The following is a 14,140-nucleotide window of genomic DNA, read 5'->3' on the forward strand; positions in this document are numbered from 1 at the left end:
AAGGAAATTTCACGACTGGACTTGTTGTACAGGTACAGGCATCCTATCACGGTACCACCCTAGAATTTACTGAGCTGCTGAGAGCAACCTATTCTTTAACTAATGTTTGTAGTAGAAGCAATCTACATGTCTAGGCACTTGGTTTTATAAACCGGTGGCCATGAAAGAATTTGGAATTAAAGTTCAATGATTTCAATCAGCGAGCAAATACCTTTGGCAATATGTGTATGTTCAGACTGCATGAAAAATCTGATTGGTTTCTCAGATCAGATTTGTTGAGATGACTGTCCGGACTGCTATTTGTTGTAGGTGATTAGATTCTCATGTAAAAGTGGACCAAATCTGATTTTCTGACAAAGTCTGATATTTAGTTTAGGCTGTTCACACAATCTTTATAATGTGACCCATATCTGACTTTGCTCTTTGTAAGTGGCACGCATGAGCAATGCTTCATGTTAAGTTTCACTTTAACACAAGCCAGAATCTCAAGAGCTATGAATGAGTTCTGACGGAAGCTCCATCTCAGTAAGGTTTTCGAAGAAAGAAGAATTATAAATACAAGGATATTCTACAAAAATTCTTTAAGTTGACACACCTCCACAAAACTTAACCGTCTACCCACCCACATGGCCCTCAGAAAGAAAGAAATATATATAATAATGATAAGTAACATAAACAATAATTACATTAAAGTGTTTTCGCAGCATGAATCCGAGTAGTTCAAAGTTCCAAAATTATTTTTTTTCTCCACTTAAGTCCTCAAATCACTGCTGCTGATCTTTTTCCTGTCTACTCACGCTCACTTTCTGGTCTCATCACTTGCCTTTTTCTTCTGTTTGACATAAAAGTCGCAGGAATTCTGATCTGGTTGTTCATAAAGAGTCTCATGGCCACTAATACCACATATTGAAATGACCCAAATCGGAATTGAAAATGTGAAGATCAGAAGATTCAGTGTGTTTTTTCGCTGTTTACACAGAGAGATCTGTGTCACATACTATGACAAAAAAGTCAGATTTGGTCCAAATTGACCTGTTATTTAAAGAAAGCCTTAGAGACCTTTTGTAATCTGCCACCCCACTTTATTGGTCAAGAGAATTGTTACATGCCCAATCAGAAGCACTGAAATCTGATTTGAGAATTTAGTGGGATCTGTGCAAATACGATTGCAAGCACATTTTAAAGTCTTCTTTAAATGTGGTTACAATGTAGATTTTTTAAAATCAGATTGGGCCTGGCAGTCTGAACAGAGCCTAATTAACTTTTGAAGCTCTTCTTCTTGGACCTAGGGTTATACCTAGTGAGTGGGTGGGCTAACTATCTCAACTAAACTGAGCCAAAAATGAGTACAAACAAATATATATATATATCAACAACGTAAATTAAGACTAAGGCTCTGTCACTATGATCTGAGGATTGTTGGTTAGAATGCTGCTTGCCATCAGCAGCCAGAGTCTGAGAGAGCACAGTTGGCTGTTATCCCTCTACTGGTTGAGGAGAGGGAGGGTTTCTTCCCTCACAATTCTGAAATCATCCTAGTGCTAAACCATTAACAGCAGTAGATTCATTATAGTCAAACTTTTGTTTTAATGCACTGATCAACGTTAAGCTTTTCAGTCCCGCTGAGGCGTGGTGGCAGTGTGTGTTAGTGTGTGTTGTACTGGTTCAAGTGGATCAGACACAGCAGTGCTGCTGGAATTTGCTAATGGAACTTAAGCAGAAGAATTTTTAAAAAATAAAATTGTAGACCCAGCAACCAACTACCTCTGAACATATTTACTCTCTTGACTCTCTTGATTAAAGTGTAAATAACGAAAAGGCCACCTCATCTATATTAAAACAATGTTATATTACATCATGTGTTTTAGCTTCTGTCTCTGAGTCTTTGTAGATAAAAAGAAACAGATCATCCAAAAATGACATTTTTGTTTGTTACATTTTAGGGAACAACTTTTAGGACTCTATTTAAACGATCTATCGACTTTGGCGCGTTCGTATCTTAACAGTGTGGAGCTTTGTGCATCTCAGCAGAGGATACTGACCTGCTGGAAGTTATTTTATTCTTTATTATGTTTATTGTTCAGTAAAAGTCAGGTTTTACGCCAGTCATGTACCTGAACACACCTCACTTCCAGTCTACCACACCAATCAGTGTAGATTCTTAAACTCCGACGCTATTTTCATTTTTCAAGGCGTGAAAATAGACTGTTGACAGGGTGTAAGGTAGCAAAGAGCATTGCGAAAACCCTTTAGAAGGATATACTATAGGTCGCTTAATATTTTTAAAAGTCATTTTATAAAAAAGCCAGTTTTATTTGTTTATTTATATAGCTCCATCTCTCCATACTGTTCAAATGAACAGTCTCTGCAGATAAAAAATAAAAGCAAGGCCTATAGGCCAGTTCATTTTCTAAAACTAAGTAAACTATAAGGCCTAATACCATTTCAACCCTTAGCTCCACCCCTCTGTTTTGCGAGTGCACTCCTAAGGGTATAGTGTCCCAATGCTTGTTAGGCTGTAGGGTAAGTCACTTTCTTCATAACAAGCATAAAGCTAAAAGTTTGCTAGCCAGCTAACTTTCCCGTTCCACCTTAAATAGTGCAACAGACAGCAAAGGCTGCTGCATTTAAGGTGGGACAGGAAAGGAATGGGCAATAATAATTAGTTGCTGCATAACCTGCCCCCTTTCTGAAGACATATGATGCCCTGAAGTTAAATAGTTAAACAGCTGGAACAAAATAAGAGACCACTAAAAAATGATGAGTTCCTTTGATTTTACCAAATTGAAAACCTCTGGAATATAATCAAGAGGAAGATGGATGATCACAAGCCATCAAACCAAGCTGAACTGCTTGAATTTTTGCACAAGGAGTAAAGGCATAAAGTTATCCAAAAGCAGTGTGTAAAACTGGTGGAGGAGAACATGCCAAGATGCATGAAAACACCAAATATTGATTTCTGAACTCTTACAACTTTATGAATATGATCTTGTTTTATTTGCATTATTTGAGGTCTGAAAGCTCTGCATATTTTTATTGTTTTGTTATTTCAGCCATTTCTCATTTTCTGCAAATAAATGCTCTAAATGACAATATTTTTTTTGGAATGTCTTCCAATTTTGTCTGTAGTTTATAGAATAACACAACAATGTTCAGTTTACCCAAACATAAACCTATAAATAGCAAAATCAGAGAAACTGAATCAGAAACTGAAGTGGTCCCTTAATTTTTTCCAGAGCTGTTTATCTGTATCAGGTGCTCGAAGGTTTGTCCCAATTCTTATGGGGAGGATTTCACTCCTTCCACTTCACTCTTTTCTAAAGGGGAAGGGTTACACTCAAAAACAAGGGGTAGGGGTACAAAAGAGAAATGGGATTGGGCCCAAGAGTAAAGAATGCACTCCTGATACTGCTCTGAAACTGCTGGGTTTGTGTGTATTTGAGTGTATGAGTGTGAGCAGCTATATATAAGTATATATGAGTGTGTGTTAGTGTGTGTATGTAATAACTATATGGATTTCTGTATCAGAAGTGTGAAGTCTTTGTAGCAGAGTGCTAATTGAAGCTCATTGGTCTGGTAGAACATTATTATTTATTATTATTAACTGCAAATTTGGTAGAAAACACTGTTTCCCACCTGTTTCAAGTATGTTCTTATATCGCCTTTCATTATCTGAAAGCTAAGAGTGCAGGAGAACTCAAATAAAGTGAGATCTGACTTGCTCAGTAGAGCATTTGCCATCAATTGAGATGATAGGTTAAACAGATATTCAGATTAACACCCTTTAGCAGACATTGTAAACCCTAAGGTACACATTTTTTTCATGAGCTTTTACAAATGTGGTAATAAAATTTCAATAAAACCCAAAAAAGATGTTTGTTCTTATTCCCCTCATTGAAAAGAGTGTTAAGACAGGTGCAACTCTTTAGACATTAAAGGTCAAGTAAGGATTATATTTTCAGTAGTAAATGTGTTTTTTAATCACAGTTTTCATGCATCTTGGCATGTTCTCCTCCACCAGTCTTACACACTGCTTTTGGATAACTTTATGCCTTTACTCCTGGTGCAAAAATTCAAGCAGTTCAGTTTGGTTTGATGGCTTGTGATCATCCATCTTCCTCTTGATTATATTCCGGAAGTTTTAATTTGGTAAAATAAAAGAAACTCATAATTTTTAGGTGTTCTCTTATTATTATTATAATTATTATTATTATTTATTTATTTATTTTTTCAGCACTGTATTACTGGGGTCTGTAAGGTAGTATCTTCAACTCTAAGCTATGTATTTTCAGAGCCATAACAAATTTGGCCTAGGCTAACGCAGCTAGTGGTGCATAAAGCTAGCTAGCTAACTAACTGTAGATATATAAAAGTTATGTAAAATGAATTTGAGCTGGTTTATAACGTTGCTTGCGATGGTAGAAATTCTTAAACTTGTCTTGCACTCCCATGTTTAGGTTCAGTGTCCTCAGCCTGGCAACCCGAGGGAGCTTGGTGTCTGTAGAGGGGAGGGCTGGGCAGAAAATTAAACTACTGTCATTTCCTTCTGATTACTCTATATGATTAATTAAATGTCCTAAACGTATAGTGAATACTTAATTTACTAAAGTAAGCTATATTTCATACGCTAAGTGGTTCCTAAATTGATCATGAAAAGAAAAGAAAAAAGCAAGGAACCAGGAACAAAGCTTTAGCAATAAATGACCACAGTAATACTGCCCTACAAAGCAAAAAGGCAGTAACTGCACAGAGCACCAAACTGAGAAAAATGACCTTAAAGTTATCTTGTTGTCCAGCCCAAGTAGTTGTAGGTAGATTATTGGACATGAGGCAGTATTGTTACTCCATATAACCTTATTCTTTGCAGATATCAGTAATTTTAATATATTTTTTATTTTACCCCTTTTTTACAGTTACTGTATTTTTGCTTTGTATTACTCCTACTTTCGAAAGTCCCATACCAAGTAAGAAGGCAGTAACTTAATATTCTTCAAAAACCTTTTTTGTCATAGCTAGGGTTTTGTTGTATTTGAGTTGTACTGATTGGAACCATTTGTATCCTGCAAGACAGTGTTGCCACAGCTAATGTAATTAAACCATTTAAGGTGTTAATAGTTCACTCAGATTTTTTTCTGGTGTTTATCACATCTAAAAAAATATAATATTTCCAAGCTGCATCAAGGGCCAAATGAGCAGCGTTCATATTTTTATATGGCCCTATTATGGGAGTGTACTTAGTGTGTATTCTTAGTTAATTTATGTTCATTAATCTCAAACACATCTGAATTATCTGCAATACATAATATACACTAGTTTTAACCTGGATGCACTGAAATACAAGTTCATCGTCAAAGTTGTTTTTCAAGTTGATTTAAAATGTCATAGCCTACACAAACATACTTTTTCACGGAACCCCCTGTCACCTCAGACTCCGGACCTTGAGAACCTAATACACAAAAGTGATTAATGAAGTGAATACTCAGGATAATTTTTTTTTAAAAATAGATAGAAACGAGTAAATAAGGTTATTTGATATTAATTTAATAAATAGTTACATATAAAACTGTCAAAAAACAGGGGATAATGAAAGAACAACATTTTATTAAAAAGAACCTTCTGTACATTAATTTGGCCTATGACTAAAATATTGCTTTCATTAGGCCAACACAATAATAAATAAATACCTGTAATAAATAATAAATACATTTGCATCCTTTAAACATGCGTTTTAAATTAGATGAAACCAAACATAATATAAGTAATACACAAATCATTGTGAATATGTAGACTGATATATGTGATCAGGTGTAAATTATATGTCTAAAAAATTTTGTTTTTTATGTCACAAGAGGGCGAAAGAGCACACTAAAGGGCAAACAATGAAATACATACAGTAATCATTTTGATTTGGTCCATTATAACTTAAGGTAAGAGGCTATTTTTTTCTTTTTTCATGTCTGAAATGGGATGGAAGAAAATGTGCATGACTTGGAGTTGCAGAAGTTAGATTGGGGTTACAGTCAGTGTTACAGAACTGTGTACAGAACCCCCCCTTCTTAACCCCTCCCAGCACAGATCTTTCTGGTGAGGGAGAAAACTCAGATATAAATATAAAGTTCAGCCGTGATATGTGAGGAGCCCAGCCGAGCACAGCACAGAGACCCGGCCACTCGGAGGGACAGTGCCGCTGTGCACACCGTGCTGCGGGCGCAGAAGGCTTGTTAGCCAGCTAGCTTCAGCACGGGTCCAGCACGGAGCCTCACTGTCACTAACACCGACTTACCGGATCTCCGCGCTCGCCGTGAACCTGATCCTAGAGTGAATTTGCGTGTATTGTAAAGTAAGACGTTTTCTTAGATACAGAACATATAATATAAAGTTAGGGAGGATAAACTAGTTTGTAGGGGTGGGGTGGAGAGTGGGAGGGGGCACGGAACGTCTCCGGACAGAAAACAGCTGATAGCGCTGACAGGAACTTTTGTGATACGTTTCTAATCAGTCATAATCATTCGCTGTTGTTACTTGCCATACTCCGGATATTTTCTTTTTAATGCCAGTTCCACCATCTTTTTCCCTCTGGATTGGGCCATCGTAACAAGAAAGTGCAGTTTCACAGAGTAAAATTGCAGCGTCAAAAGAGTCCCGCGCGGTGTTCTCTATGGCAACAGTAACATCGCTGTGGCAACAGCGTAATTATTACGTGAAGTGATACAACAAAGAATGACAGTAACTGTCACGCTACAAGGCAAGAATACAGTAATGGCGCTTACTGCCTTTTTGCTTTGCTTTACTAGTAGTTTTTGTAGTTACTGTACAAACACCCACCAATTTTCTCCAAAACGACACACATTTGAGATGAGATATTTTGTTACATGACAAATAATGCTTTGAATGTTACAAAAAACACAATAACTCATTTTCGCCAAAAAATGCAGTTACTGCCTTTTTGCTTTGTAGGGCAGAATAGCAGTAATAACATTTCGAACTTTATAAATCCAGTATTTTCAGTTTCCAGTCCTAACACAGTGAGACAGCAGGCACAGCTTTCCAAATTAGCACTCCATCACATTAAAGTGTGCTGACAGGATTTTTTTTTCGTCAGGAGAGCGCGTCACTGATCCAAAGCAACACAAGTCAAACTCGATCGCTCCAGAACCCATCCAACACTTCTCCTGCTCCTGCTGCCCTGATGAAGCAGCACTGAAACAGCGCTGACAGGTCCTGGAGAAAAACAGCGACTGGATAATTATCTGCAAAAGGGATCAAACGAGGTCGGTGGAAGTCCTTGAAGCCATGTCTCTGATTGAAATGGATCTAATTTGCAGTTAAAAAACACTATTTGGTATGTTGCCTATTTTTTGATACTTATTCACCCTTTTTTTTACAAACTGGACCCTCTGTAAAATGAAATAAATGAGAGAACTCTATTAAGATTAAGATCAGGGGCCCTATCGTACACCCTGCAACCCTCATCGCTATCTTACACCCAGTCAACAGTCTATTTTCATGCCTTGCGCACACCTCATTAAAATAGTGTAGGAGTTTAGAAATATATTAACGCCGATGGGCGTGGTGGTCTGGAAATGACGTGTGTTCAGGTACATTTCTGGCGTATTTTTATCTTGGTGGTGGGAAACACAGGTGCGCCACTGACCGATTTAAACCACGACAACAGTCAACAGTCAGCCGTGCAATCACACCCCAAGCACAATACCTCATACCATCACTTCTTTACCACAGGAAAAACCACCTCACCCAGAGCCCTCAGCAATCAACTATAAAATAAAATATACTTTATACTACAAGTTTTTAGTAGTTCTATTTTTTCTGAGGATTTATATTAATGTTCAGTACACAGACTTGGTAACTGTAGCTTAACAAAGTAGATATGAATTCATTTTATTTTATTAATGAATTTATTTTATTTCACTTTGCTATTTTTTTAACTGAAATTCGCTTTTAAATTTTTCTTCTCTTGCGAATCGTGCTGCCCGTCAATTATTCAAATCTTCAAGAAAATGTGAAATACACAGATCTATAAAACTATATGTTAGTGTTCTTTTCTTATCACCAGATCGCATTAAGTAAAATATAAAATATATTTAGTGCTTTCAGTGCCCATCAGAGCAAGGCTACAGATAAAACTCAGTTAAAGTTCAGTTAAATAAACTGGCTGAAACGGCTGAAATAACAAAAAAGATGCAGAGCTTTCAGACCTCAAATAAACCTCAAAAATATATATATATATTTATAACGTTTTAAGAGTTCAGAAATCAATATTTGGTGGGATAACCCTGTTTTTCAATCACAGTTTTTATGCATCTTGGGATGTTCTCCTCCACCAGTCTTACACACTGCTTTTGGATAACTTTATGCCATTACTCCTGGTGCAAAAATTCAGTGGTGCAAGCAGTTCAGCTTGGTTTGATGGCTTGTGAACATCCATCTTCCTCTTGATTATATTCCAGAGGTTTTAAATTTGGTAAAATCAAAGAAAGCTGTATAAGCTTAATCTCTCAAATATCTCAAGCTCCGATGTCCAAATGATTAAATATATTTAAAAAGACAAAGTTTTTTATGGGGTGTCCTACTTTTTTCACATGACTGTACTTTTTTTACACAGTGTTTCAACCTTTTGGGGATTTTTTTTATACCTCATTGAACATCCTCTTTACATATAAATACTCACCGTTACATAATAAGTAGCTTAAAATCACAGAATATCCATGCTATCTATGTACGTTAAAGTTTCTGTTAGTCAGTGCTTCTCTGGAAGCTCTGGAGATTTTCCACTCTTAATAACACACTGTATCGAGGCCAAATACATTACAGTTTGATTCTGGAGCAGAAGTATGAGGGAACCCCAGGCACGGATTAGTTTAAGGGTTTTATTTTTAACGCACCTGATTCAGTCCATCACCTCCCTCCTTCTGCAGTCCCGGGGGAACTGGGCAGGTGTACTGGAGCGGGAAACACCAGTGGATTTGTAGGCGGGTCAGCCGCCGTGGGAACTGGGGAAGACTTGGCTCTGAGTTTCGTCATCTACTGATTTTATTTTTAAAGTAGCTCAGGTTTAATTAGATGGCTCTACTGTTCAGAAACAGAGAAAGTCTTAGAGCCCTATTTTAGTAATTTAGAGCACACCAGTCGATAGTGTATTGTGCAGCTGGATTTAGAGCGTGTCGGTGTGTCTTTGGTATTGTGAGGGCACAAAAAAAGATACCTTGCTCACCTTGAGGTTGAGCTTCCAGAAAAAATCTGATGAAAAGTACTTGAAATATAAATGTACACAGAAAAGCGAAGGAGAGGATGCACGACTGCAGTGTGGGGTATGTGGCAAAGAATGTTCTCTGCCTGATTTCTGGATTTTACTGTTAACGGAGTTCCCAGCACTAAGTTTAATGGCACTGAAAGAAATCCCCCCCTTTGGATCAACATTTCTCTGTGAATCTGGAGTTTCTTTTTTTTTTTATTTTATTTCTGATTTTTCCCCATTTTCTCCCAATTTGGATATCCAATTGTCCCACCCCTTTGTGCGTCCCCATCACCGGTGACCCCCGTGACCTTCGGAGGATGCGGACGAGCACACGCCTCCTCCGACATGTGTGAAGTCAATCACCCCTTTTTCGAGCTGCTGCGGATGAATCATTGCCTGCGCAGCCAGCGCGCTCGGAGAAAAGCACAGTGGTCAGGTTCCGATTCATCCGCTCACAGCGCCACCTTAAGTGTGATGGGGAGAGAGCGCCATCTACCCACCCCAGAGGGAGCAGAGCCAATTGTGCTTCCTCTAAGCACCGGCAGCTTGATGGCAAAGCTGCATGAGCGGGGGTTCAAACCTGCGACCTCCCGCTCATAGTGGCAGCGCATTAGACCACTGGACCACTCGGCGCCTGAATCTGGATTTTCTGAACGATCTACAAAACAAATACAGAGCCCGTCTCAATGTGAAAGATGACTTGCGCCTGTTCTTGAGCCCTATTAAGCCATGCATAGAAAATATTTGTGCCTCAATGCAGGCCCAACCATGCCAACCATTTTATTTGTGCTGCCAATGAAGGAGGGTCATGAAATTTCCTGGAGAATACAAGTGGGTCACTCAGTTAAAACGGTTAAGAACCCCTGCTCTTGATTATATTCCAGAGGTTTTCAATTTGGTCAAATCAAAAAAACTCTTAATTTTTAGGTGGTCTCTCTTAGCTTTATGTATTTTTTGGAAAGTTATGAGGGCTGAAAAGCTCAATATTCCGATTAACTATGTTGATTCAAAATAAAATGTCCAGTTTAGTGAATGACACATTCTTAACACAATCCTCATATAGAACTGCAGAACCTGGAGCTCAGCCGGCTGGAGTCCCGGTGTGGGGGTTCCCTGTCCGGTCAGCAGCTGTGTGGAGAGGGAGGCAGGTGCTGACCCTCCGCTGAAGTTCAGACACAGAGCTCTTGCTCTGAAGTGAGGCCAAGCTTTGATGTGGAACATGGCTACTTAAACATCACATGACCCAGAGGGGGAGGTGGAAAGATCTGTCTGTCTGTATATCTCTGTACAGCTCCTGTCTTTCTACTGTAGGTCTGTAATCAGATAGATAGATTTAACAAGTTTCTTTACCAAATTATAACAAAAAATACTCATTTTTTGTTATTACACAGTAATAAGGTGCATACTACATCATGTTCCAAATTACTGATATTTTTCTCAGATTTTCCTAAATGGTCGATGCAAATGACGGTCAGTATAATTTCACGTATGAATCCAATTTTATTAAACAAACCTCCCATTTACCATTTTTATTGAATTTGCAGCATTAAGTGGTCACATTTCTTCAAATCTAAAGCTATTTAGGGCTCCGAGTGGTCCAGCGGATTGAATCCTGTTCATGCAGCTTGCCATCAGCTGCCGAAGCCCTGAGAGAGCACAATTGGCCTTGCTCTGTCTCTGGGTGTGTAGATGGTGTTCTCTCTCCACATCACTCTAGAGGGTGATGACGATCAGCACAAGGCATCTGTGAGCTGATGTTTCGGAACAGAGTTGCTGCGCTTTCAACTGGGTGCACTGTGATGCTACTCGGCAATGCTGCATCAGCAACAGTTCAAAAAGAGGTGGTGTCTGACTTCACATGTGTCGGAGGAGGCATGCGTTAGTCTTCACCCTCTTGGTGTGTTGGGGCATCACTAGTGATACGGGGAGTCCTAATGAGTGGGATGGGTAATTGGCCTTATAAATGGCGAGAAAATGGGATAAAAATTTTAAATAAAAAAGTTACATGTTAAAATAGGAACCCTTCTTTGAAATCTTCTTCATGATTCTGGCCCAAAACATGACTCCGTCCCCTCCTTGCTGATGTCTCAGCCTTGTGGGGGCCATCCACCAACCATCCATCCATCCACTACTCCATGCATCTGCACCATCCAGGGTTGATGCATGAAACTCGTCAGTAAACAAGACTGTTCGGAAATTAGTCTTCATGTATGTCTGGGGCCACTGCAACCGTTTCTGCTTGTGAGCTCTGGTTATGGGTGTAGTAGAACAAATAGGAGGTTTATGCACCACAGCAAACCTTTGAAGGATTCTACACCTTGAGGTTTGCGGGACTCCAGAGTCACCAGCAGCTTCAAATACCTGTTTGCTGGTTTGTAATGGAATTTTAGCAGCTGCTCTCTTGATCTGATATACCTGCCTGGCAGAAACCTTCCTTCCTCATTTTGCCTTTGTCATTTGCATTGAATATTTTAAAACCTCTGAGAAAAAGAACTTTAACAAGGTTCTTATGTTTTTTTATTTGATATTTTATTCCATATTTTATCCCATTTTCTCTATAATTTGGAAGGCCATATAACCCTCCACCCCCTTTAAGGATCCCCCTGTCACTAGTAATTCTCCCAAAACTAGGTGAGCGAGGATTACCACACACCTCCTCTGATCTATGTGAAGTCAGACTCCACCTCTTTTCCAAATGGTGCCTATCAATGCAGCATCCGAACCAGAAGCCCTGGCTGAACGCAGAGGTGCGTTCCCTGCTGAAAGCCAGGGATGCTGCCTTCAGATCTGGAGACTCGGATGAACTCAGGAGGGCTAGAAGAGAGCTGACTGCTGGAGTTAAGAGGGCAAAAGCTGCATATGCTCAGAAAATCCAGGGACACTTTTCCTCCCAGGATCCACAGAGCATGTGGAGGGGCATCAAGTGCATCATGGACTACAAATCTAACGTTGCACAAAGCTCCAAAGACCCATCCCTGCCTGAGGCTCTCAACACATTCTACGCCGGCTTTGAGAACCCTGACACACCCCCCAGCACCGGACTCCCACACTCACCAGGAGAGGAGCCCCTCAGCGTGACACCAGCAGAAGTAAGGAGGACGCTGAGGAGGATTAACCCCCGGAAAGCTGCCGGCCCGGACAACATCCCCGGACAGGTGCTAAAAGACTGCGCAGACCAGCTCTCGGACGTCCTGGCCAACATTTTCAATGCGTCCCTCATCCAGGCAGCTGTCCCCACTTGCCTGAAGACCGCCACCATCATCCCGGTCCCCAAGAGCTCCACAGTGACAGGTCTGAATGACTACTGGCCAGTAGCCCTCACTCTGATAGTCACAAAGTGCTTTGAAAGACTGGTTCAGACCCACATCAAAGCCACCATCAACATCACTGTGGATCCTCACCAGTACGCATACAGGAAGAACCGATCCACAGAGGATGCCATTTCCTCCGTGGTCCACACTGCCCTCACCCACCTGGAGCAGAAGGATTCCTACGTTCGGATGCTCTTTGTGGACTTTACATCTGCTTTCAACACCATGATTCCTCAGACACTGATAACCAAACTCTCCTCATTTGGACTGAGCTCTTCCCTGTGCAACTGCGTCCTAGACTTCCTGACCAACAGGCCGCAGTCTGTGAGGATTCACAACATCTCCTCGCCCTCCATAATCCTCAGCACTGGCTCCCCTCAGGGCTGTGTGCTGAGCCCCCTCCTGTTCACACTGCTCACATATGACTGCTCACCTCTCCATCCAGGCTGTCATATTGTGAAGTTTGCGGACGACATGGCAGTGGTTGGATGCATCACGAACAGAGATGAGTCCAGCTATAGGCAGGAGGTGGAACACCTTGAGGATTGGTGCAGAGAAAACAACCTCTGCATCAATGTAAAAAAGACAAAGGAGATGATTGTGGACTTCAGAAGGGGCAAGCATGCCCACCTCCCCCTGCACATTGGAGGATCTGCGGTGGAAGTGGTTGACAGCTACAGGTACTTGGGTGTGCACCTGACCAGCAACCTCACCTGGAGCAACAACACTTCCACTCTGGTCAGGAAGGCACATCAGAGGCTCGGGAGCGCAGTCCTCACCTCCTTCTACAGATGCGTGGTGGAGAGCGTTGTGTGCTCCAGCATCAATGTGTGGCATGGAAGCTGCTCTGCTGCAGACAGGAAAGCACTGCAGAGAGTGGTGAAGGCAGCACAGAGGATTGTTGGAGTTAGCTTCCCCAGCACCACAGACATTTACACCTCCAGGTGCAGGAAAAGGGCCACCTGCATCAGGAAGGATCCCACCCACCCAGCACACGCACTTTTTGTCCCACTCCCCTCAGGCCGGAGGCTGCGGAGCATTAAGCGCAAAACAACAAGACTCAGAAACAGCTTCATTCCGGAAGCTGTAAGACTCTTAAACTCCACTTAACAAACACACTGCACTGACACCAAGGACAAATTACTGTTTACTGTTTACCAACATGGTCACTTTACTTGCACTGAGACACTTTATCTCCACTGCTCTAATTCACATTATCATGCTGCTATAGCACACTTGCACTCTGGACTTCATGTTGCTGAACCTTTCTACTCTCTATTTATTTTTTTTATTCTTTGGGATATTTATCTATCTATTTTGTATATTCTATTTCTTTTATTGTATTCTTTTTTTTATCTATATATCTATTAATAACAGCTCTTTGGGTGTAAAACTGGATCGTGAGATCACAATTTCGTTCCACCTCATGTACCACATGTGATGTGAATTACAATAAAATCTCCTTGAATCCTTGAATCCTTGAATCACTAAGCGATTCACCGATGCAGAAAGCCCCACCCACTTATTAGGTGGTCCAAAAGAGTCTCTGATTCAAACAACAAAGACTCCAATT

The 14,140-nt window shown here is 40.5% G+C and overlaps 2 protein-coding genes across 2 annotated transcripts in view; both read right to left on the minus strand.

The window, feature by feature from the left end:
* Positions 1–3,552: 3,552 nt before the first annotated feature.
* chst3b (carbohydrate (chondroitin 6) sulfotransferase 3b) overlaps positions 3,553–14,140 on the minus strand; it is a 303,775-nt gene continuing 293,187 nt past the window's right edge. The window contains exon 4 of the transcript XR_007424485.1: positions 3,553–3,564. The gene's annotated coding sequence lies outside the window, so the exon portion shown is untranslated. The remainder of the gene's footprint in view (positions 3,565–14,140) is intronic.
* The window catches only part of zgc:92749 (elongation of very long chain fatty acids protein), a 238,241-nt gene continuing 228,072 nt past the window's right edge, over positions 3,972–14,140 (minus strand). The window contains exon 5 of the transcript XR_007424486.1: positions 3,972–4,114. The gene's annotated coding sequence lies outside the window, so the exon portion shown is untranslated. The remainder of the gene's footprint in view (positions 4,115–14,140) is intronic.

Source organism: Astyanax mexicanus, chromosome 15 (assembly GCF_023375975.1).
Source record: "Astyanax mexicanus isolate ESR-SI-001 chromosome 15, AstMex3_surface, whole genome shotgun sequence".
NCBI classification, from domain to species: domain Eukaryota; kingdom Metazoa; phylum Chordata; class Actinopteri; order Characiformes; family Acestrorhamphidae; genus Astyanax; species Astyanax mexicanus.